Source organism: Phyllostomus hastatus, unplaced genomic scaffold (assembly GCF_019186645.2).
Source record: "Phyllostomus hastatus isolate PE091 unplaced genomic scaffold, TTU_PhHast_1.1 phas_contig_17, whole genome shotgun sequence".
Taxonomy (NCBI): Eukaryota; Metazoa; Chordata; class Mammalia; order Chiroptera; family Phyllostomidae; genus Phyllostomus; species Phyllostomus hastatus.
Window position 1 is genome coordinate 27,383,968 of NW_025333664.1, and position 26,627 is coordinate 27,410,594.

Consider the following 26,627-nt stretch of genomic DNA (forward strand, 5'->3'; position numbering starts at 1 on the left):
ATTGAAGGTATATTCCAATCTTGAAAGTGTGTACCTGGCCTTCTTCATGGTGGCTGGGGGTGCAGGGGGATTTTCTGAGAGTTATTGTGCCTAAATAAATGGGTGACTTTGCAATTGAGAGGAAGCAGCCCATCGGGATCGCTGGGGCTTGCTTGCTATGCCATGGCACACACATAGCCACACCTGCTCAGTCTCTTAACCCTATCAAAAGAGCCTCTCTTTCTCCATCCCTTCTAGGTCATAATCAACATATTGTATCTTAAGTTCAGCAGCAGCTGCTCTTTGTCTAACAACTCAAGTCCCTGAAACTATTATTGGAGGTTTCTGGGATTTAATATGTCTTCAAGTTCTTTTTTAAACCCCCTCCTTTGCTCCCACCCGCAGCACAAACTTTGACACATCCAGCTGGCAGATCCCACTGACTGGAAGTTGACTAAAAATTGCCAACTCATTTTCTTTCTTTCTTCCTTTTTTTTCCAGTGCAGCTGGTGCCAACATGTGATGATTTGTTTTGCTCTAGTCACTGAAGTTTTTGTTTTCTTTTATTTCAACCCCCTGCTGGCTTCCCAACTTGGTGCTGAGTCATCTGGTGCAGGTGTTCTAAGCGGCTGGTATTTATGTCACTTGCAGATGGTTTGGGTAAATTACACGATGTTCCTGCAGCCCTGTTGAGGCTTTCTCCGCTCCCTTTGATCCATGGACTTCCTGTGGCTCCTGCACATGTGCAGAACTTCAGGGCACTGGGTGAGTACTTGGGTGGATTCTATCCAAAGATGGTTAGGTTGCTCTGGGCCTAACAGTCTAATGAGATCCAACTGAGGCTAAGAGAAGTTGACTAGAACAGAGAACCCTGAAATCACAAGGCACCACAAGCTTAACTTACAAAAGTAATTATATACTAAATGTGTAATAGAACACAAATAAGTTAATGCTATAGCTGCCTAAGGAAATTGGGGTAAAAGGGGCCACATTCTATCTCTGAAGAAGAGGAAAGTTATGTTGGAGAAGTAAGACCTAGTGTAATGAAACTGTTAAGTCTTAGAAATATGTATCTAGTGTTTCCTTTTTCTTTTCCCCTTGTCTAACTCCACAGTGTCTCCAGCCCCTCTTCCAGTGATGCATGTGAAGGCTGGGTCACAGGTAAGAATCTGAAAATCTCACTTATTTATACTCTAGATACAGGACCAATCAGAAACACAAATTCTTGCCTTTTTTCATCTGAGAAGGCTGTCCTTTGTTATATAGCAATATGCTCCACTTGGAAAGGCTCAATGAAGAACCTTCTTGTGGAGATTTATAACTTAGCAAAAGAAATCTCTGTGTGGCCATTGCCAAAGATACAAAATGTTAACAGTATTTCAAAAGCATTTTCAGAAACAGGATTTTGGCAGAGCTGTGCTTTACTAGTACTATTGAAATCTCACCACTATAGGCTACTACATTGATTCTTACAAAGTGACCAAGCTTCTAAAGGGTTCCCCAGGAAGAGTGAATTTCAGTGCTAAAACCAAGACAGTTATGGGCAAGCAGTAGCTACCCTGATGTGTGTATGGAATTATGTGAGGAACTTGGTTAAAATGTAGATTTCTGGGTCTCAACCCTAGAGGTAATGAGTCAGTTGGTCTGGGGTAGAGCCTGAGGACTTGCATTTCTAACAAGCTCCAGGGTGATTGTAAAATTGCCAGATGAGGGCTACACTTTGAGTTGAAAGCAGATAGAACATTCTTTACTACTTTCTTGCAATTTCTAAAGAGATTACATGTATGGGAAGATAAAGTGAAGAGCACAGATGCTAGAGCAGCACATATAAAACAGAAAACCATTATTACTTGTTTAATGTGATTCACCCTGGTTGAATCAGGCCATGGTTGCCATAAGAAACAACCACCATGAAATCTCTGGCATACAACAATAAATATATACTCACATTGACAGACCACAGGCTCCAAGTGGTTCAGCCAATCTGGGCTTAGCTTGGGAGTAGGGGGAGGTAGGGTATCTTTTAGTCTGTAGGTTGGCTGTAGGTCCTCCCACGTATTTCCTTCTGGAAACCTGACACATATTTTCTCATGGTGCAGATCAGAAGTAGAAACATGATATTTCTGGAAGTTTAAGCTCAAAATTGGCACAATAACACTTATACCCACATTCCATTGGCTATAAACAGTCAAGCCTGGAATCAGTAGAGTAGGGCAGTACATTCTTCCATTGAAAGTTCATAAGGAAGGAGTAAATATTTGCTGAATAATAATCTTTTATACTACAGTGGTCTCTGAGTTTAACAATACCCAGCTGGGTACCTGAAATACCAGATCTGCCCAGAAAAGGTCCAGTCATTGTTAATATAAGAAGACTGGTTTGTGTGACATTGATGTAACCTGGCATCCAAAGAGAGTGGACTGCAAAGCACATGTGTGAACAATGACAACTTCATTGTACTAGTTATTGGAGACAGTAGAGGCTACTGAGTGAGCATGTGTACTGTGTGGCCAATCACATTCAAAATGACTGAGGTTTGATCTGCAAAATGTATAAAGAACTCACACAACTCTACTCCAGGAAGACAAACAATCCAATTACAAAATGGACAAATGACCTGAATAGATACTTCTCCAAGATGGACATACAGAGGACCCAGAGACAAATTAAAGGATACTCAGCATCTGTAGCCATCAGAGAGATGCAAATTAAAACCACAATGAGATATCACTTCACACTAGTGAGAATGGCCATCATAAACAAAGCAACAAACAATAGGTACTGACAAGGTTGTGGAAAAAAGGGAACTCAAGTACATTGTTGGTGGGAATGTAGACTGGTGCAGCCATTGTGGAAAACAGTATGGAATTTCCTCAGAAAACTAAGGAACCACCTTAGTTTTATGGAACCACCTTTTGACCTGGCAATTGCACTGCTGAGATTATACCCTTTCGGATCTTGAAACACCAATTCAGAAGAACCAATGCACCCCAATGTTCATAGCAGCACAATTTACAATTGCCAAGTGTTGGAAGCAACCTAAGTACCCATCAGTAAATGAGTGGATCAGAAAACTATGGTACATTTACACAATGGAATACTATGCAGTAGAAATAAAGAGGGAACTCCTACTCTTCATGCCAGCATGGATAGAACTAGAGAGCATTATTCTAAGTGAAATAAGCCAGGCAGTGAAAGACAAATACCATATGATCTCACCTATAAGTGGAACATAATCAACAAAACAAACAAACAAGCAAAATATAGCCAGAGACATTGAAATAAAGAATAAAATGACAGTAACCAGAAGGGTAGGGGAACGCAGATAATGAGAGAAAGAAGGGGAAGTGTTGTCAAATAACATGTAATATAAAGGACACATGGACAAAGCCAAAGGTGGGTAGGATTGAGGGTGGGAGGTGGGGGTGGGTGTGAGAAAGTGCTGGCGGGAAAATAGAGACAACTGTATTAGAACAACGATAAGAAATAAATTAATAACTTTTTAAAAATGACTGAATGAGTAGAGCAACAAATCTGTATCAAATTTTGTGTTAAGCTTGAACACTCCATCGTACAAACAATTTGGACGATTCAGAAGGCCACAGATATGGGCAACTGATGATTGGCAGCTTCATCAGGACAACATGCCCACTTCATGTATCATGTGTTGTACAGAGCTTTTTGGCAAAACATCAAATCACCCAGGTAACTCAGCTCCCCTACAGCCCAGATTTGGTGCCCTGCAACATCTGGCTTTTCCCAAAACTAAAATCATCTTTGAAAAGGAAGAGATTCCAGACTGACAATGAAATTCAAGAAAATTGGGGCAGCTGATGGTAACAAAGAGAACTGTATGAGGTCCCAAAGTACCTACTTTGAAGGGGACTGAAGTGTCATCTTCCTATGCACAATGTTTCTTGTATCTTGTATCTTCTTCAATAAATGTCTCTATTTTTCCTATTACATGGCTGGATACCTTCTGGACAGACCTGGTATAATTGCTAACTGTTTCATAACCTATAACCAATTTTCATTTTCACTTAACATTCAGGTAGGAATAGTTAGTTACCAATAGACTGAGGGACTACATATTAATTATATTTAAATTATAATTCATTAAAACATAAACCTAAAAACTGAAGCCATGTAAAATATTTTTTTATTAAACACAATTTTATCACTTTGGTAAAAAATACTATAATACAGATCTCAGTTACTTTCTATTAAAGAAATTCCCTTGACATTTTACCTTATTTGATTTCTCTGTGAGAAACCAAATAGAATATAGAATATGCAAATTGTACCCAAGTTACAAGTTTTTGTTTAGGAATAAGTGTATTCCTAAATACTTAATCTTATTTTATCTGAAATATTCTACTTCTCATCTTCATTATCTTTTCTTCTGAAGTCCTCAACCAATTTCCATTCCATTGAATAAACCTGCAGATTCAGAAGTTTTTCCTACACAGATATTACAAATACCTCCTGTTATAATATCATGTAAGAGATTTAGGGAGAAAGCAAAATAACTGTCAAAGTATGTAGATAAATTATCTAAGAAAACATTTTGACTATAATATTAATAGAACCATTATGTTCTTTAAACACATAAATTGTTTCTGTTTTTCAGCAAAAGCCATTAAATATAAGGATCTACCATTATACTATGATAAAGTGTTTTTTCTTATCATTGGCTGGGCCTTTGGAGGATCAGTGTTTCCAGAATTTGGTCTTTGCATCCATTGCTCACTGACTAGATTTTTTTTCCAAGTGAACATGAGATTTTCATTGGTTTAGCAGAGGAATGTCTTTATCAAAGTTAAGGAAGTCATTTCCTATTTGTACACCTTAAGAAACAAACATTTGTGACTGAGACAGAGAAGAATTCTCCATTATTAAAAGACTGGCCAATTTCTTAAACTTTTCTTGCTGGGTCACAGTGACCTGCCTATATGTTGGTGGGAAGCTCCTGGACACAGTATTTTAATAAGTCATCAGTTAGGATTGTTTCTCCAAAAATTACTAACCTTACATCTGCTATAAAGGTTCAGAGGCAAATCCATTTCGTGCTGCTAATTACTCCAAGAATTTTATGCAGATGAAACCTGGTTAAAATGAATGACCTTAGCAGCTTTGAAGGGGAAAAACAAGAAGAGGGTTATACTAAAAGTCTAATATGCAACCTAGTAAGTATGCAAGAAAGTAATGATGGATATTGTTAACAAGCATTTGCTACTCAAGATGATCCTTCTAGAGCTGTTCTTTCAAAATCATAGTCACTAGCACTATGTGACCATTTAAATTTAAATTTAAGTTAATTAAGATAAAAAATTCAGGTCCTCAGTCAGTCACATTAGCCACTTTCAAGTCCTCAATAGCCACATGTGACTAGGGCTACCGTGTTGGAGAGCACAGACATGGACTGTTTTCATCATTGCAGAAGTTGTCAGAGGGGATACAGTTCCTGTTACACTTCTATCCAGTTATTTTCCAGGGTGTGCCATTGGATGCCACTGAATTCTAGGTGCTTTACAAATATTGTCATTTGATTCTTACCTCAGGAAATAAGAAATATCCATGGGTTACTTTGAGAAAAATGAGGTGAAGTGAAAATAAGAGCTGACCCAAGATCATAATTAAGTCAATTCATTTGAATCAAAGGAACTTTATTTTTTTTTAACTGACAGCTACTGTTACTGAGATAACTGCCTAGAATTAAGCAATAGATTCTGCCACAGATCTGGAGGTATAGGGACAAGAATAGGGACCATGTCCAAGCAGGAAAAAGAAGAAAAAGTACAGGGTATTTGTGGTCTCACCAAAGAGTTGAGATTCAGTAGGAACAGTTGGCACAGGCACAGGAAACTGAAGCAGAAGTTCAGTTATAGGATCTGGGCAGTGAGACAAAGGTTGTACTTAGGAGGTTTGTGGGTTCCCAGGCTCACCCTAGAAACAAGGCTAAGGACCTCAAGACTGATGTTGAAACCACTAAGTGGACAGATTAGGATCCTAGTTTACTTCTAAGATTAAGTTGGATCCAGTGTTTAGAGGGAGGAAGTTAGGAACCTATAGTTCAAATACAGACTGCCATTCTCAAAGCCTTGGAATAAAGAAAATCCATAATCTCTTTCTCTTTTGAAACTCAATTTAGCCATGAAATTTCAAAAGAAGAAGATGCCATACATTCAATGTTCTAAGATACTATTATACATAATCAGAATAAGAGAATGTGATAGAAATACAGAAAAAACATAAGGAATTATTGCATCTTTTACTTCAAGATGGTTGGTAATGAAAACATACTACCGTACTCTATATATTATAAATTACTCTCATATAGAACATTGTACCAAAATCTCAGAACACCCAAGATTGTCCAGCCATATTTTATTGCAGAAAAATTTGCAATGGTGTTTGTATTTGGAAACTTTCTCTTATGTTACACAAGGAAATAACTCCAGTACCTGGCATTGTTAGTGAGTATGACTAGTGTGACTATATAATTTATCATCTAAATGGAGACACTTTTGAGAATGAATGTAATTATTTATAATTATACCGGAACCACAGGTGTAAACCAAAACTGTTAGAGCCAAAAGAGGGCACACTGTCCCCTTAGTCCAGACCACAGCTGTGTGCAATTGGATCATGACTTGGATCATGCCATTTCCTCATCTCAGTTACCAAATGTGACCCATAGGCTGCTCTTTTCTGTCAGCTGGTTTGCAATGTGATTGGACTAATGATGTAAACACATAGTGTTGGAGATATCCAATACCCTTAAGTAAAAATAACTAGTGTGGAAAAAATGTGATTGATCATTATTGTTGAGTTTTTGTTTAAAAAGGAAACCAGTCACAATATATCCAAGAAAAAAAGTGTCCAATAACAAATTTCCTCTTACCATGGTAGAGAATTAATATTTCTCTTCAACTTAATAAACAATTTCCTACTATCATTAAGGCACCATATACTCTAGTCTGGTTGTGTCAGTAGTAATTCAGGGAATTTGGAGGGCATTTTTGTTGTCACAGTGTTCATGATGCAGTTCTGGTATTTAGTGGGTGGGGACCTGGAATTGCGGATGGATAGTCTCACATGGTGAAGAAATGAAGACATCTGTCAGGACCCATCAACATTTCAGTGGCTGAAAAATGTGTTTACAAATACATAATCCTAAAACTTAATTCTTTTTGCATATAAATGCAAAATATCTTTTTTACACTGTTTTATAACAACTACCATACACATGGTGGGGATATGCTCTTGTTTTATTTGGCACTATGTCAAAAATTGTTTGCTATTTCAGAAAATGACACAACAGAAGGCAACACCACTCATCATATTTGAGTGGCATCACTACACACCTGCATTTGTGCCTGACATTCAAGGTGACCCTTGCATGGGTGTAAACTTTGACAACTTAATTATGTCTCCCAGTGTAGTTATGCCCAAGCATTTACATGTTGAAACACTTATTTTATCACAAATTATTTTTCTTTTAATTTGTTTTGCAATGTATTTTTACAATATAATTACAACATTATATTGACTTAAAAATAAGTGTGTGGGCAGTTTATATTATCTATGAATTTTATTTAATATAGTGAAGGCTATGTTATAAAATCTCTGATATAAATAAGGGCCTTTGGACTGAACAAGGCTGTGGACCAGGGTTCCAAGGCAGTGCTACCCAAGTGTAGTCCCAGAATTGGCAGACAGCATTCATTAGAAATACAGATTATTAGGTTTTACTCCAGATCAATAGAATCATAACCTCTTAGGTAGTAGCCAGGTGATCTGTGATTAAACAAGCACTCTAAATGATTCTCATGCATGCTCTTAATGCATACAATGATTTGAGGGTTTTTGCTCCAGGTAAGACAAAGATGAATAGTAATAAATTTTCTTCAGAGAACATGTAGTCTAACAGTAGATATAACAATACCTTCCTCCTTGAATTATATGAATAAGAAATTCATAATACTTTGGTATTATCATGACCAAAAATGTAACAGAAATTTGACAATAGCCTAATTCCAGAGACTGATTTACTGAACATGATGTGTCAACAGCAAAAGCTAGGTCCTGAGATAAGTTTAAACTATACTACTCTTATTAAAATGAAAAGGACTCATGTTGTTAAGACTCAGTAGAGTCCTAAAAACATACCCAGCAGAGTACTTCAACTGTTCCAAAACACGTCATTCTCTACATTTTAACAGGGAGTGAACAGCTGGGATGTGTTATTAGTAAGCCAAGTTTTCACAGACTTTCTGGTTTTCTTTAGCCAAAGTCTTATAACAGTCTTTGGAAAAATTAGTGCCTGAAGCTATAGGAAGTCTTCAGTTGTTTTGGAGAACTGCTGAGTAAGTCAGGTCTCAAAGATAACATGCCCACAAGGACTTGCATTGGTACCTTTGACCCTTCCACCTTGGAAATGCCTTCACAACCAATTACACTATTCTCAACTGTCTATTTACTTTTAAATGACTCTAGTTAAATGTTAAGAGTTATTCTGATGACCCAGTTCAAGACTAGCAGGAAAAGCCTAACTAAATCAATAGATTAAACTGAGAAGCTCTCAAATAAATGAGCAAGACTCAAGTCAACATCTTAATAAAAGAGCAACAAATTGTTAAGTGCCTATATGCGTTGGTTGCACTGAGCCAGACCTCACCTTTAAAAAAACACAAACAGATCTATGTAGAACCGATGTAGGATGAAATGCTTTTTTCCATCCTCTTTCTCTCCAGGGCATTGATTTTGTGTGTGTGTGTGTGTGTGTGTGTGTGTGTGTGTGTGTGTGTGTGATTGTTCCAAATTGTCAGTATAGTGATCTTTCACAGATTCACCAAAACCACTCCTAGAGCTATTCTTCCTATATTTTTATTGTCAGGAAACCTCCTGAAACAGCATCTCCTCCTGTCACCCACAAGAAAGCAGGCTTCATAAGTAAGGCTCTTCGTTGGGTTGCCTCATATTGTCACCTACATGAATATTTATTTCTAACTTTGTGTTATTTTCAGTGCTGCTCACTAAGCATGACTGAATTTCAGCAAGTCCATTAATGTCACATTCTATATAGGAAGGTATTTTCAAAATATTGTTCCATGCTAATTGTTCATAAGCGCATGGCTCACAATGACTAGTGGCCCACAGGCAATTGCTATAACTCTATAACCTCTACTGGGAGTGGGTGGAGAGAAAGAGAGAGAGAGAAAAAAATGGTGCCAATTCTTTGATAATTCATTATGAAAAATCTAAGTGCTAAAGTCACCTGGATAAAAGTATAAATTTTCAAACATACTTTGGCTGGAGACAACTCCACTTTAACATTCACATCCTATTTGGTACAGAGAGCTTGTGAAAGAAGCATTTAGCAACAGGTGGCCCTGGTTGCACTTAAGCAATTCCCCTAGGGAACAAACACATGCTTACACTGTGGATTCCCAGGCCAGTAAATCCAAGTAAAAATTACAACTCCCAGTACTCAGCTCATTTAGTTTTACACAATGGAGTCCATCCTCTTTGTTGGGGATGGAAATGTATTCATTTCAGGGGGGGAAAAAAGCATAGTGTTGTAGAAGATGGAAAAAAGTATTGAAAGTTAACAGACTCAGGAGATAATAAAAGTTCTGCCAATGATCAGCCCTGGGATTTGGGTCAAGAATTTAAGATTCCTCTTCATTAACAGTGTCAGTGTGTATAAAATTAAGAAGTTTAAAAATCCTAGATGGCTTGTGAAATGAAAGGAATTTAGGAGGTGCACATATATTACTTTGAACAAAAAATTGTTGTGTATCAGCACATGCTTTCTACAGATTTTTTTAAAGTTTTTATTTATTTATAATTTTTAGAGAGAGAGGAAGGGAGGAAGGAAGAGAGGGAGGGAAACATCAATGTGTGATTGCCTCTCACATGGTCCCCACTGGGGAGCTGGCCTGCAACCTAGGTGTGTGCCCTGACTGGGAATTGAACTGGCGACCCTTTAGTTAGCAGCACATGCTCAATCCACTGAGCTACACCAGCCAGGGCACTTTCTACAGATTTTTACAAGAATAGATATGACCCCAAAATTTTAAGAATCATTGGATTAAATTTCTCCAAGGAAATTTTACTACCCTAATGTCCTATTTATTTTAATAAAAAATATTGAAAACTTTTATAAGACAGTACACTGTTTCAGGCTCTTGAGATACATGGAGAGACAAATACATAGACCTTGCTTTATTGCTAACTATTCCATTGCTTTAAAATCTCCAACTATAAAGAAAGAGATCAATAGCACCAAATTTAATAATTCTTACAGTCTTGGTTCAATCCTCATTCCTTACTAAAATTTTATACTGAATCCCAGGTAACTATTATTCACAAAATTGAATTTGTTACCTAGGAGTATCTGTATTCCCTGAGAGTTTATGACTAATGCAACATGCCTGGCCTAAACCTAGACCTCTTGAACCAGAATCTGCATTTTAATGAAAATGGTTCATATATATGTTAAATTTGAGAAGCTCTTGTTTGTAGCACTCAGTAGTTCTATATCACCCTTCTTAATTAAAGAAGGAAATGGCCTTTATTCTAGAGGAGCCTTGACTTTAGTGTCATTATTGCTTTTGTCAGCATAAGATATTCAGATTTCTCATCACCATGTAGAATAATAAAAAAAGGAACTAAATTGTAGGTGGAAAAAACTACCTACCTATTTCTGTGTCAAAGCATTTCTGGGCATTTGTTGAGTTAGAGGATCAAATTGATATCCTTAGCATGACTGTGATTCATAGCAATTGGTCCATAAATTTTGAGTGAATGAATATCAATAACAGTAGATATTCAAGATAGCAAAAGAAGTTCTTCTTTTGTAGATAACAAAAGAAGTTATCAGGAATCTTTAGTTGGAAAGAAAAGAAATAACTTCCACTTCTGGCCAAGATGGAATAACAGGGTAAACATGATGTTTACACTCCCATCTGGAACAAGAGAATAGCAGGCAAAATATATGAAACAACAGATTGCAAGACACTGGACATGAGGCAACAAAGGACAGTGAGGCCTGAGAGATGGTAAAAAAATTAAATGAGCCTTTCCATTACCTCAGATGATTGTGATGTGATAGTTTCCAGGCCACAGAACAGGGAGGGGTGCTCGGGAAGAGCCCAGCAGACTATTTACTGTGAGGAGACAAAGCTGAGAGTCTACTGAGAGCATCGTAGCTAATGTTGACAGAACAGACTTCCAGAGAGAGAGAGCTGCCCAGGGAGAGAATCCTGAAGATCTGCAGTGTCCCCTTGTGTATTTATCAGCCCTCCTATGTGAGGAAACTACCTGAGCCTCAGGAAGAATCACCTGAAAAAATTAAGCACTGTTCTGTCTAACTGGACTCACAAGGGAGTGGAAATAACACCTATTCCCATCCACCAGATTAGGAAACATCAAGATTCACAGCTCATTGTGCAGAATGCAGGGTAAGAGCTTTCCTCAGTAGTGGTAAGTAGTTAGCCCCAGACTAAGCATTGCTCCAGTCCCACCTAACAAGTCTTAAAAACAAGACACAGAAGAATTAAACTGTTTCCAAGTGATTTAATTGTGTCTCCAAACAAAACCCAAGAGTATTTAGAGGAATGTAAAATTATTCAGCACTCAAGAAGGTAAAATTTACAATGTCTGCTTTTCAATCAACTATTACTAGGTAGGCAAAGAACAAGGAGGATACCACCCATTAGAAGGAAATGAATCAATTATGCTAAACCAACCCTGAATTGATACTGATGTTAGAATTAGCAGACAAAGGCACCATTAAATTTTGAATACATGAATTAATTAGTATCATATTTTTTAAATTAGGAAATACAATGCTTTTAGGAGAAACATCACCACCTTGTGGTATTTCCAGGTATTGCCAGTAAAGATATTTAAAATGGGAGATGAGATTTTTCTGGGGTTTACAAATACTCGTTAAAATAATTATAACTACTTGTGTAAGTAAACAGTTGAATATTTGTAGGACTATTTATACAACTAGTATTCAACAACTTGTACAAATTATACATTCGTACATGTGCTAGTATCCAGAATTATGTAAATTAAAGATTTAATTAATAAATAGGCTTCCTGAAACAGTTCTAAAAATTAAATGTCATTTATTATCTAGTGATAAAGGTGTTGTATTCCTTATAACAGAAGTAGCATTCTTAAATGTAATTTCAATACATACTATTGCCACTCTCTATCCTATTATCTGGCTTTTTCTCTTCATATAAGTGATTTCCATCTAGTTTTCTCATATATTCATTTATGTGTTTATCATGTGTCTTTTGCTGTTAGAAAGCATGATCTTTGAGGTTTTGTTTCCCCACTGTATCTCTAATACTAAAATAATCTCTGGCATTTCTTAAGCACTTGTTGGACAATGTTTAAATAATTACGTTCAGGGAACAACATGAATTTGCTGAGTCTTAATGTTTCAATGATCAGGTATAATTAGAATATATGTGAAACAAATTCATGTATTTCCTATGCAGTTATGTGCATATATTATGATTCCAAATTCATTTTATGGTAAGCTTTACATGGTCAGATATCAACTCTGTTGGTCAATTTTAGTTTCTTTCTAGCCAGAGGATTATTTATTTGGCAACTAGGTATTTGATAGTATAAAATAATACTTAAAAGCACAGCCTGCAGAGCCAGCCTGGAGTCAAACCCTGACTCTACCTCTTACTTAACATGTGTGTTGATCAAGCCAATTGAACAGGCACAGAAACTACTGTAGGTACTTTCAGTAGAGGGATGTTACTGCAGGGATTTGATTACCCTGGGCATAGAAGGTTCAAGAAGCCAAAAAAGAAAACAGTCTTCTAAAAGATTAACAAAAGCAGGAAGACATAACCACTTCTAAGGTTGAAAGTTAAACTTAGAGACTATGTTGAGGAAGCAAGAGCCAGGGCTGCCTGGTGGAAGACAAGCTCATCAGACCCGCTGGGCCCCTGGCGGAGGGGTTGTTAGATGAGAACTGGAGCCGTAGAGGTACACAGCTACTGACAGATATGTAATCAAAGTAGTTAGAAGAAAAGGGAGATATATTCTTACTTGTTCTTTTCTTCTGCCCTCCAATCACCTGCTCTTGCATCCCATTGCCTATAATAGCTAAAAGCTATTTGGCAAGGAAATCTGAGAAAAACACTTTGCAGGAGTCTCTAGGCTCCAGTTATCCATATTAAAGTTGCCAAGATTAATATTTTCTCCTCTAGCTTTGCCTTAGGGTCTTTCCACACACTTTCTCTTGCTCTGGAGTAATCTTCCTTTATCTCTTCACTTGGTTACCTATTGCTCATAGTTCTGGTTTTACTTTACTTGTTACCTCCTCAAGATGCTTCCTCTGACCTTTTTTCTGGCTGTTTTTCTGTTATACATACTTTTGAAGAATGTACTACATCCTTTAAAATAAATCAGAATTTGTGGTTATGAATTTGCTGGTATAACTATATTAAGAATGTCTTTCTTTTTCACTTGGTGGCATGCCCCATGAGGTCATCTCTCTTCACTGTAGACCTTTTAGAAACTAGCACAAAGTTGGCACTCAGTATATACAATTGACCCTTAAATAATTTGGGGGTTAGGGACACTGACCCCCATGCAGTAAAAAATCTGCATATAATTTTTGGCTCTATGGTATTTTTGATCTGCAGTTGGCAAACTTCCATTAGCAATGCATAAACACTGTTTCATATCTGTGGTTGGCTGAATCTGCAGATGTAAAACCCATGGATAGGAAAGGCAGACTACATCTCTTGAAAAAATCTATGTATAAGTGAACCTGCACAGTTCACACCCATGGGTCAGCTGAATTTGTTGTATATTTCTCTACTGGTATCTTCATTTCTGTTCTTGAAACATGATTAGGACTCTGGCTTCATAGATAGACAAATCAAGTGAATCCTTGAAATTCTATCTCAAACTGCTGGACACATAGAGGTATCAAATTGCCACTCAAATCAGTTTATTTAAAAATCCAGAAGGAAAGGCATCAAATGCTTCTTGATTCCACATAGCCTTTTCTACAAAAATCCCAACTAAACAATTTAACATTGCCTAATTCAAATTTTTTAAAGATTTTATGTATTTATTTTTAGAGAGGGGAAGGGAAGGAGAAAGAGAGGGAGAGAAACATCAATGTGTGGTTGCCTCTCACGTGGCCCCCACTGGGGATGTGGCCTGCAACCCAGGCATGTGCCCTGACTGGGAATCGAACCTGTGATGCTTTGGTTCGCAGCCTGCACTCAATCCACTGAGCAATGCCACCAAGGTATCTAATTCAATTTTAAAGATAATTTTGACATCTGTGTTAGTTGGGGTCCCCAGAGAAACAGAACCAATAGGATATATGTAAAATGATATTTATTGTAAGACATTGGCTCACATGATTATGGAAGCTGAGAAACCCCACAATCTGCAGTCATCTAGTAGAAGACCTAAGAGAGCTGATGGTATAGTTCCAGACCAAGACTGAAGCCTGAGAGCCAGAAGAGCTGATGGTATAGTTCCAGTTGTGATGCCAGCAGGCTTGAGAGCCACGAAGAACTGATGTTTCAGTAGTCTAAAACCCAAGAGATAATGGTGTCTCAGCCTGAAGGCAGCCAAGCAGGAGGAGCTCCCTCTCACTGGTGGAAGGGTCAGCACTTTTGTTCTATTCAGGCCTTCAACTGATTGGAAGAGGCCCACCCATATTAGGGAGGGCAATTACTTTACTCAGTCTACTGATTTAAATGTTAATATTCTTAGAAACATCCCCACAGATACACCTACAATGATATTGACCAAATGTCCTGGCACCCTGTCACTCAGGCAAGTTGACACAAAATTAATCATCACAAGTTCACCCCTTGTCAACTTGGCACCCATTCACATCTCCATAAACCACACTTCACTTCTAAATAAAGAAAACAACAAGGTCATAATTTCACTTAACATGATACAACTATCCTGCATACAACCAAAAAACTTCACTAACCCTTTCCCCAGAAAAGGAGGTAAATTCTTTGAATGATGTTTATTCTTCTTCTTGATATCCCATGACTTAAATACTCTGAAGTAAAAAAATAACAATACTTAAATACTATTATGTAGAGTCAACACATTTTATGTTATATGATTAAAAGAAAGCAAATATGTGTATATGCATAGATATGCATTTTGATGATCATATATGTATTTATGATTAAAAAAAGAAGAAAATACTCATGATAATTACAGTCCTCATGTCTAAAACTGGTCATGAGGTCATAGCAGATAGTTATAACTATTTCTTCCACTGCCCATTCTGTACTCCCTTTGTCTTCAGCAAGCACCTAAGCCTGGAGTGATCCTTTACCTTGTAGGGTAACTTTCATTCTTGAAGGGCTGGACCATTAGAAGTTCTGCCTGGATTGTGTTACTGCATTTTTTCATTGACCTCAATGACAGGGTCTGGTAATACTAAGAATCATTGAAAGGGATCTCCTGTACTGCAGACATAGTCTTCCTTACCTCTACTGTAAAGTAGTAGTCAAATCTCTATTTGTAGTCTGCATCAGTCATCCCAGCCACTCCCTTTTTTAACTGTTGACTCAGAGGCATGAGGAGCCCAACTTGGCTGGGTTGTAGTCTTAAATCAATTTCAATGCAATCATTATTGTGTCTACTGGTGGAAGAATTTCTTCCTTTGGAACTTAGACCTCCAGGCCTGGAGAGCATATAATTTTTGCTAGTGGGTCACTAGGGATAATAGTGAGTAAGACCACTCCTATCTTCATCTCTTGATTTCTGGGCCTATGAATCCTGGCTGTATTGGAGCAACAGTACAATATATGCATATATTGCACACTGATTCACAGTGCATATAGGCAAAAAGCCATTCTACCATTCTTTGAAGCCAGTTGCTTCGGAATGGTGGGGAGCATGATAAGACCAGTGAATTCCATGAGTATGGGACATTGCTGCCCTTCATTTGCTGTATAATGAGTTTCTTAAGCAGAAGCCATGTATTGGGAATATCAGGACAATGGATGAGGCATTACGTAAGTACATGGTGATAGTTTTAACAGAAACATTGCATGCAGAGAGTGCAAATCCATATCCAGCATAGATTTCTGGTCTGGTAAGGACAAAATGCTGGTCCTTCCATGGTGGAAGTGGTCCAGTGTAATCCCTCTGCCACTGGTTAGCCCAGGGAATATTGCCATGTCAGGAATTTAGTGTTGGTCTTTGCCACTGGTAGATGGGGCACTCAGCAGCAAACATAGCCAGGCCAGCCTCAGTGAGTGGAAATCCTTGTTGCTGAGCCCATCCATAATCTCCATCTTACTACCATGACCACTTTTTCATGAGTCAATTGAATGATGACAGGTGTGGTTGGGAAAGAGGCTGACCGGTATTTATACAATGGGTCATCTTAGCTACTTGATTATTAAAATACTCCTCTGTTGAAATCACCATTTGAAGGGCATTCATGTGGAACATAAATATCTTTACTTTTTTTATTCAGAGTTTTATACATACTTTTTTCTCAAACTCTCTTGTAATCAAGTTCCTAGTCATGTTCTTTTCAAGTCCCTGACCATCCCACCAAACCATTGGTAGCAATCTCTCAACGTATAATCTCATATCTAATCATTTCTCCTTCCAAGTGAAATGAACAACCAGGTGCACAGCTCAGATGTCTGCCCACAAAGATTTCCCTTCACCACTATCCTTTAGAGATGTAGAAAGGGGCCCAATAAGGCCTTTTACTGTAGCTACCCACTTTCAAGTGATGCTTTCACATCATGCAGAATCCCCTGTAAACCAGGCCCAAGTCTTCTCTTCCTCTGTCAGTGAATGTAGAGAACTCCTCATGAAATTACAGGTACAGAATGGGAGAGAGAAGGCAGGATAGCAGCAGTGGAGACCGTGAGCATTCGGGCCACTTCATGTAACTTACTTGTGCCTGCAGGGCCTGCTCAGGACCAGCCAGACATACACCAGTTTTATTGGATGATGCAGTGCTGCTATGCCCACCCAACTTTATGGCTTGGTGGGTCAGACAGCACCCAGCTCATGATGTGCATCTCAGGTTCCATGGCAACTTGCAACTTGGTGCCTCTGATCAAGCATTTGGTCTCTAGTAAGGCCCTGTAGCAGGCCAAGAGCCATTTCTCAAAAGGAGAGAAAGAAAGAGATATTATCCACAGAGGAAGACATGGAAAGTATTTGTTCCAAATCCCCAGGGCCTGTGCTGTGCTTCACCCATGGACTCCAAACTGTACCTTTAACTGCCACTCACACTTTAAGCACTGTTCAGTTCAGAGGCAGTGTCCAGTAGTCCCCAAAAATGTGTGATTATTTCTTTTTCCCCAAAGCACTGCCACTCTGATAAAAGTCTGTGAGTGCCTTTGGGAAAGCTGAGAAAAAGATGAACAGTATGAATTTTGGCAGTATACCAGGCATTCCCTCAGAAGGAAGGGACTGGGGTCTGTAAATTGGCTTAGATCTGAGAACTGATTGAGGATCAGTGACTTGCTGTTTATATCATTCAGGTAATATTTCTGTTCACTTGACCCAGAGCTTTCCTGCTTATACAGAACAAGTAAGAATTTAGTAGGCTTCTTATCTATTTTACTTCAAGGAACATCATAATCAACTATACAATGCCACATATCTCTGTGACTCAAACTATTTTGGTTGTTTCTTTGACTCTGCTCTCCCTTATAGCAAACATGCCCACTTTGCCTTTGATGGTCAAGTGCTGCCTTTGGTCTGAAATGCCCCTGCTAATCTTAGATCTAATTGCTGTCATTATATTCTCATTTCCCAAATGAGTCACTAAAGTTCCCCCGTAAGATCTTGCCTGTGGAGAAAGATGGATCACAAACTCTTCAAATGCATGTGGTTGTTTAAAGTCATCCAGAAACAGTAGTGCTGGAGTGGAGAAATGAGACTGGGAAGAAGAAAAAGCCACTAGAGAAAGATTTGCCAAACTCTTCTGGGCAACTAGAGCTTAATCTCACTGGGGAACTCTGAGAAACAGTGCTGAATGGGTTCCTCAAGTATATCACTCCTAAGGGATGAAGGCACTGCAATATATTATATACCAACCCTCAGTAATCCCTTGAGTGTTTCTTTTTAGCAAGTGTTAATTCTTTGGCATTCCCACCTTTCCATGTGCACCAGCAGAGATGGCTCTGGTGGTCAGAAAAAATCTTTTGGGAAAAGAGATGCAGAGACTAATATTCGTTACTCAGGTTTCCATGCTCTGAAATGGTCAAGTCTGGGAAGCATGGAAGAGCACTGACAGCATTTTCTACAATGAAACAAGGAACTTGGACTTTATTCAGTTAGATATTGGGGTGTCATCAACAGCTCTCAGAATGTAAGATAGAAAGGAAATAAAACATGACCTTGAACTCCATGGGTGTTGAAGAAGAAAATTGCACTAAGACCTGTCCACTTGACAAGCCCTTTCTCTCACCCTTTACATATGACCATTCATATAGTTCTTTTTCTACTTCATAAATATTTTTCAGCTTTGTTTCTACTCACATTGTTTGGATGCTGAAATCATGATCTCACCTAGATATATTACATTAGTTTCACAATTGTCATTGGAAGTTCATATGCCTCCCTGTTATCATTGTCCTAATAAATTTAACTCTCAACTTCACCAACACCTGCATTTTAAATTTCAAATATTGTCTGAGTCCATTTCAGGACCTTCATAATTTCAGTCCACACTTCTTTTTCCTTGCCATACCAGTCACACTTACCAACTTCACATGGCTTCCTCATTCTAACCCCACTGAACCTCTCTTTATTTTTCTATCACTGAATGGCCATTTGTGCCATGGTAATTTTGTACACGTTTTTTTCATTTTCTGGAAAAGCCAGGTCTCCAGTTTTCTAAGTACTTGTCCCTTCAGGAACTCACAACTCCCATATATGTCTCCCCAAATTCTAGCATTATGGAAATTATTTTCTTCATTCAATAAACTGATTAATGCAGAAGGCAAGAAAAAATGGCAGGTTTAAAGAGAGAGTTGTGTCTAGATTTAATCCTGTTGTTCCCTAAATGACACTGTGTCACCCATACAGAAGGGATTAGCAAGAAACTGGAAAGAAATCTGGATACCAGGAGGAAAATGAGGTCTGGAGTATCATGTGCCTGTTTGAATTTGATTCTGCAAAGAGAAAAATGTGATTTAAATCACAAAGCAGAGAAGTCTTCTTTTTCTTTGCTCCTCCAATATTGTTCCATTTGGAAAACAAAGGATTACGTGCAAGAACACGTGAAAACAAATATGGTGGGAAAGGACAAACTATTGTAGGATATCTTTGAAGTATAATAATTAGGAAACAAATAGATAACTGGAAATTTAAACTAAAGAAAGAATTCTCACCTGTCCCTTTGAAATCTTTCATATTCAAGTGGGAACAGTTTGCAAAACCAGTAGCAATAAAGATTCTATCTTCTTTCTTTCCTCACTTTACATGAATCATGTTTCCAAAGCTGTTCTGACCCATAAATTATAGGTCAAATCATTGGTGGGTAAACTAAGAATTCATATTTCTGTAACAAAGGAAGAGTGATAACTAGCATGGCCTTATCATAGATCAAAATAACTATATTAGGCAACCTTAAAATAAAGAGCACTATTGATCAGTGAAATGGATAACTGAATATCTATATTTCATGGTAAAAAATGAGATTCAACATTTATCCTTTGAGGAAACCTGTTTGATTTTATGTCTTATCTCATAGAAGTAGCCTTCCTTCAACAACCTTCCATCAGCAACACAGCCACAACTAAACTTCATGGTGACCAAACCACACAACAATTTTCTTATGTTCTTTTTTGACATTTCAGAAACAGAATCCTTGCCCAGTGATAACGTTTGTCAGTTTCCTCTATCTCACTTGGATGTACCCATATTTCAAGTAAATAAACTACTTCTCAGGGTCACAGTGTTCTGGTATATGAATACACTGAACCAACCTTCTGATTTCCAGGCAAATATAAATACCAATGCATTTTTTCTTGTTGTTATGGCCAATGAAAACTCTAGTGTTTGAAGACTACCTAGGCCACAGATCCTAACATAAAAAGATTTCTGGTAACCAATGAGGCCTACTGTGAGAAGAACAATAAATTAAGCCTAACCAAGAGTAATGTGAGTCGCGTAAGAATGACTATACAGAAGTGGGTTTCTCCACTGGAAAGACATATGGGAATCAGGGATGGAAGCAGGAGGTACCTCTGATGAAAAGAATGTGGGACTCTTCAGTTCACTAATAACTGTGAGATGCCATAAAGATGCTTTAATAATAAAGAGAACCATCCCCTGTTTCCCCTGAAGCTATAAGGACTGGTAATATGGCTTCAATTTCAAAGCTCACACACAATTCTTTAGAAATCCAAGGAGGAAATGTGCTAACCTCAGGTCAAGGGGCTAAGGATGCATTTTCAGTATCAGGGATAAATGTTGGAAACTACTCTATCACATAAAGATCATGAAACCATTAAAGATATGCCTGCTTGAATGCATTTCCATCTCTTCACATAAAAATTTCCACATGGCATATATTAGTCAGTTGGTCTATCAATTCCAAGTTTTCCACCAAAGATGACCTTTTCTCACCATTTTTTTAAATAAAGGGAAATAACTTTTTAAAAAATGTGAATGTCTGCACAATTGTTGGCTCTAAAGAGCTCTTTTAGAGATGTCAAAGATTATAATATTGAGTACTGAGCAACTAAGGTGAACACTTAATGGAGTTTTCATACCCTCACAGAAATAGGTAGTAAACAATTTGTAGGACTGTTAGATATTCAGTATATAGAAGTAGCTATTCTGTTTGCTACTAATTTGAAGTTCTTCATCCATCAGTACCAAAAGTAATGGTATTGGTGATCAAAAATGTAATGAAAAATTAGTTTACTGGTACTCTACTTTCATTACTTTTGAGTACTTACTCCAGTAAATCTTTTGTGATTTCCAGTCTGCATACACTCATAACCAGACTTGACCATTGCTCAAGTCTGAGCTGACCAGCTGATGTGCTAAACAGCCAATGACTTGTGTTGTTGCTGGAACTGAGCAGTTATTTGTCTGATGTCACTGGAAACTGAAGTAGAAGTTGAACAACTGTGTATATAAATGCAAACTCTGAGTTTTCTGTGGCAACCCATACACAGATTCCCCCATTAGTATGACATCTTTATTGCCTCACTCTGGACCATTTCAATATCAGTTCTGCTTTAGGTCAAGATGCTGTGTTGACACAGAAGCCCCCATCCCTTTATCTCACATTTGCTGAGTGCCCACCATGTCCTAGACATTTTGCTGGACTCACTGAGGTACAATGGTGCACTAAAAGAGACACATGCACTATACACTCAATCCTATATCATTTTTTCTCTTGTCATCCCTGTCTTTTGGTAATCCTCTGTTTCCTGGCAGAGGAGATGTCCTTCTCATTCAAACACACAACTCTGGTTTTCTTCAGTCATACACTGGTAAGGCTGTCCCTCTGTAGAACTAGTCCCTACTCAAGTGATGTGATCTCTAGTACTATGAAAGTTTATGTCCATCTCTCCTTTGCTACAGGCCACACCCAGGAGACTGCCAATGGAGAGCCATGAAGACAGAGTTCTGAGGAAAAGCTGCTTTGCTGGCAGACATCAGAAGAAAGGGGAAATTTGTACTTAATTTAGTGCATTTGAATTTTTATACAAATAATTTAATTGTTAGCTTTGTGAATATTATAGAAGTTATGGCATCATTGAATTCAGGGTAGGAAAAGCTGCTACGAATCAACTTCTTTCAGTCCCTAACTTTTCCACACAAAGAATTCTGATACAAAGTGTTTAAGTGTTTGTTCTCACACTGTCTGCTTGCTTGGGAATTGAAAAAATTAGGGAAAAGAGCAGAGATAAAAATCTAAGCATAACTCATATCTAGAATCTAAATTACTATTATAAAAGTACAAGTTTAATTAGATGATAAATTGTTATTATTCTAAAGGGTCAAGCTTCCACAGATTCTTTCAATTAGTACAATTTAAAAAATAACTATAATTTCTTCTTTAAAATACAAAAATTAATGAAAATACTAATTCTCTGGGAACCAAGGGTAAAAGAGTCTAGAGCACAATCACACATAAGCATGTGTAGTTAATGTATTTTTAGCATCTATAAGGAAGTAAGTTTTTTTCCTTGGACAAAAGAGTCTGTATGATATAATCTGTTTCCACTTTTTGAATTAAAATATGTTGGGGTTTTTTTAACACTTTTACCTTTCTATTTCTAAAATTGTCCAAAGTCAATGTAATTTTTGTAAAATGTCCTAGTGGCTCAAAATCATTTGACTGCCAATGTCTAATTCTAAGCCTGATGTTCTGGAGAAATGTGTGGCCTAAATCATGCCAGAATGTCTTGTTTTATGTTTAAATGGTCACAGATTTAATAATGGAGTGCAAAAGAAAAAAAGGATTGCACTTAACTACATGTTTTACTTTTCAAGCACTCATCCAAGCATGCCCAAACACAGGAGAATGCCATGCACTTTAAATCCCTGAGCATCATGGAAAAGGCCCACTCTGAACTCTGTATGCATTAACAAATTATGTCCCATTAGGTCAATGCAAAAATTAATTGTGGGATTACTCTCAAATCCATATTGTTTCCTGGCTCTGTTGTGGACCACTCAATTAGACACCTCTCAAGGCCTTTGAGCTGGACTAAACACAGCTAATTGTTCCATTTCTGCATGGAGTGATTCATCTCCCAGATGTCTCAGACCTTTCAGCAGCTCTGCTCCACCAATATCTCGACATATGAAAATAGAGTCATTTGGGATCCAGGCAGAGGGGAGAGATTGGGAAGCAAATAGAGCAGGGTATTCTTTACCCCTGCCCTTTGGTATGATTAATCTTCAGTGAGAAAAGGACTCCTGAATCATTCTCTTGACAGGACAGCCCCTCCTGTCCTATCTGACTTCCCACGTGAGGAGAGATGGATGAATGCTTCCTTTTTTCTCTTCCTCCAGGTGCAGCCCTATTCACACTCGGGCCTGACAGCACATAATAGAACAGCTTCTACTTGCCCATTGCCTCAGCTCTGTATGCTTTTCCTCTCCACTGTTCCTCATTTGTTCACATCCCAGTGACAGAGCCAGCCAAATTGAAAATGCATGAAAACCCAAAGATACTCACTTGTTTCCTTGGATCACTAGAGTAAGTGTGTGTGTGTATTTTCTTATAGCAAACACAGCTTCAGAATAAATCTATAGAGAAAAGTTCTTTCAACTCTGAGCTATTGGGTTAGCTTTAAGTTTTTAATGTGACTGAATTTTTGCCTTGTGTTTTCATTTTTACTTCAACTTTCTTCTTTACCTATGGCAAATAATGTTATTAATCCATGATAATAACTGAATATATAATAATAAGTGTTCTAGAATAGAGGTGTCCAACCTGCTTTCTGTGTGGTTTCAACCATATTGAAAAGAGCTTATAACTTATCACTATCAAATTTATTTTTTATGTTTAACATAGAATAACAAAAAAGCTTCTGATTTAAAGTGGGTTAAGAAATTGTTACTTAAAATGATGTCTTAACTTTATATGGATCCATATCTTGAGTTAATTTAGGCCCTACCAAAAATAATTAAGCTAAAGATAAGTAGATTGAGTTCTCTAAAAAAAAAGACATTGAGACTAGGGTGTGAATGTACATAGTTTATTTGGGTGGTGATCACAGAAAGTGAGTTTGAAATGACTCATGGAAGGGAAAGCAACCTATAAAGGGAACATTATCAAGCAATTTACCACTGCACAAAGTTTGATCTCAATGGGGAATTCTGGGAGACCGTGTAAACCTATAACTCAAGACTTATCCCATTTACCAAACAAAGGTGCTAGAGTACATGGAGCAGATGGATTCACTATCTTTAATTAGTCTGTGGTCAAAGGCTGCTTCCAAAAGATGTAGTTAAACCTGTGCACCCAGGCAGAGAAGACTTTATCATCAAGTAGTCTTCAGGCAAGTAGATGGAGATGAAGCTGTTGAAGGGCCACTGGGGAGCACAAAGATGGCAGGGCATCTGCAGTGTCTGCGCCATCATTTTTACCTTCTGAAACTGGTAGGAATGATCATGGCTTTAAGCTAATTATTGAAACCTCACACTGCTGTAGGATATATATGGAAACCAATGACTTTAAACTTTCAACAAAAGGTCACCCTTGACTCCTCATTTTGTTTCATCAACTTCTCTGACTTTCTCTGCCCCCTCCTTAACTAGATCAACAACATGGCTAATTAGTCTGGGGTCACAACTGTAGGAGAACCTGTTTATTTGTTTACTTTTGCAAGTGTGGTACAATGACACTCTCCCCTGAACTGTTTGTTCTAACTTGATACTCCAACATCCTTGAATGTTTTAGTGCATTTTATACAAACAAGAACATTCTCTTACACAATCACAATACATCTATCAAAATCAGGAAATTAACATTAATGCATTTCTATAATTTAACCCTCAAACCCTATTCAAGTTTCACCAATTGCTTCAACAATAACCTTTACAGTAAAAGGAGTCATTTTAGAATCACATGACTTCACAATGTACAGTATATAAAATCCTTATGTTGTATACTTAAACATATATAGTTTTATTTATCAATTATTCCTCAAGAATTGGGAAAAATAAAACATTCTAGTAGATTAACTAAAAAGAAATCATGTTTCATTACGGTTGCCATGTCTCTTTAGTCTTTCAATCTGTACAAGTTCCTTGGTCATTTCTTAACTTTTTTAAACCTTGAACATTTTGAAAATTACATGTCATTATTTTATACAATGCCTCACAATTTGAATTTAGGTTTATTTTATTTCTTCATGATTAAGCCATATATCACTGGAAGAAATATCACAGAACAATTACTGTGCTCTCATTGTTTCATAAACATGACACATGATTTTGGTGTATCCCACTACTTGTGATCACTTGGTTGAAGTGGTGTCTGCCACCATCCTCCAATGTAAAGTTACCAACTTCATATTTGTAATTTAGAAATAGTTTGAGGAGAGATACTTTGAACCATGTAAATATCCCACTAGTCATCAAACTTTCAATTCTTTGTTGATTTATGCACTTATGTATCAGAATATTCTTGTGGATTTTTATTTTAGTCACTGACTCATAATTTTTACTACCCTATATATTCTGTTGTTTAAATTATCACATTTTTGGCCAATAGGAGCCTGTTATGGAAAGTTTATCTTTTTGACATAATCTCATCACCTTTGATCATATCCTAGGAAGACTCTTAACATTGAGCAGCCCAATCAACTACAAGGTAATTGATGAGGCCCAACAAATGATATTCCACTAAGGGAAAGCAAAAGAATGGTACACAACTAATCTCCATTACCACAAAGAAAAGACCAGAGAATAAGGGAAAACTCAAATCCATGGCATGAGAGGTTTGCTAAGACATAAGGAAGCTTCTATTTGAAGTAGTAATATATATTAGCATTGAAATATCCCACATTGAAAATCTTGAAGTAGTGAATTGATTCTAATCTTTCTCAAATTATTAGAAGTAGAATCTTTTTCGACTATTTTGGATCAAGGATCCTAAGAGGTTATAGTTATAGCTAGAAAACTGGTTTGGACTACAAAAGAATATTTTTTCATAACACAAATAATTTTGGAAGAATAAAAATAATCAATAAGTTAACTGAATCAGCACATATTTCTTCAAAACATTTTGTCAGGAAGAGGATCTGATGGTGTTTACATTGGCAGAACCAGGGATGCCAACATTCACCCATGCCAATCATCTCTTTTCCTTGAGATCATGAAGTCACCAAGACACAGACACACACTTCGGTCAACAGCCAATGGAAAATAAGAATACACTTTGATCAAGTCAATGCCTACAACCTACCAGCAAAAAAGTTTGAGGAAACTGAGTGTTTCACCTCCCACCTCTGATCCTAAATCTTAAGAATTACCAGCTGGTCACAATGGAGCAAGCTACATGAAACAATGGGAGGCATATTGTGGTTATAAAGAGAGTAAAGAAAGAAAGATGCCTGGTTTTCAAGAGTTATAGCTTCTTAGCATGAAGTGAATGAAGAAGTAAACAGAGCTCCTATTTAAACCACGGTCACACTGCCACTTGTAACTCTGGTCCCATAAATGGCCTGAACTCAGCATCATGATTAGCAAATTGTTTAATGTTTTTGTGAAGAGTTGGTGCATAGTACTAAACTCAGAGGTGAGCAGAAAGTGTTCACCTACATATTCATGGTTCTGGGGCCTAAGGCGTTTGTTGGCATAACTCATTTGAAGATCCTGGCTTCAACGGTGAAGAAATACATATATTTTAACAAATAAAACACAAGATTAAAAAGTGTAAAATGCTATGTAATAGTACAGAAAAATAGACAAAAGATAATCTGTGAATAGGTTTCCTTTAACAGCTATTTGAACTTAAAAAAATTTATAAATGAGATTTTTGCTATTGTTTTTCTTGTTGACCTACATACACTACATGCAGATTTGGGAGATTGTCTCAGGTCATTGCACAAAGGCCATTTCTAACCATGTGTTTAGGGTCATGAGTTCAG

At 37.4% G+C, this 26,627-nt stretch overlaps 1 long non-coding RNA gene across 1 annotated transcript; it reads left to right on the top strand.

Moving 5' to 3' along the window:
- Nucleotides 1-606: 606 nt before the first annotated feature.
- Nucleotides 607-21,634, top strand: LOC123814719. Its single transcript, XR_006784977.1, has 3 exons — nucleotides 607-744; nucleotides 1,094-1,140; nucleotides 21,601-21,634. It is a non-coding gene; the product is annotated as an uncharacterized LOC123814719 (long non-coding RNA).
- Nucleotides 21,635-26,627: the final 4,993 nt, after the last annotated feature.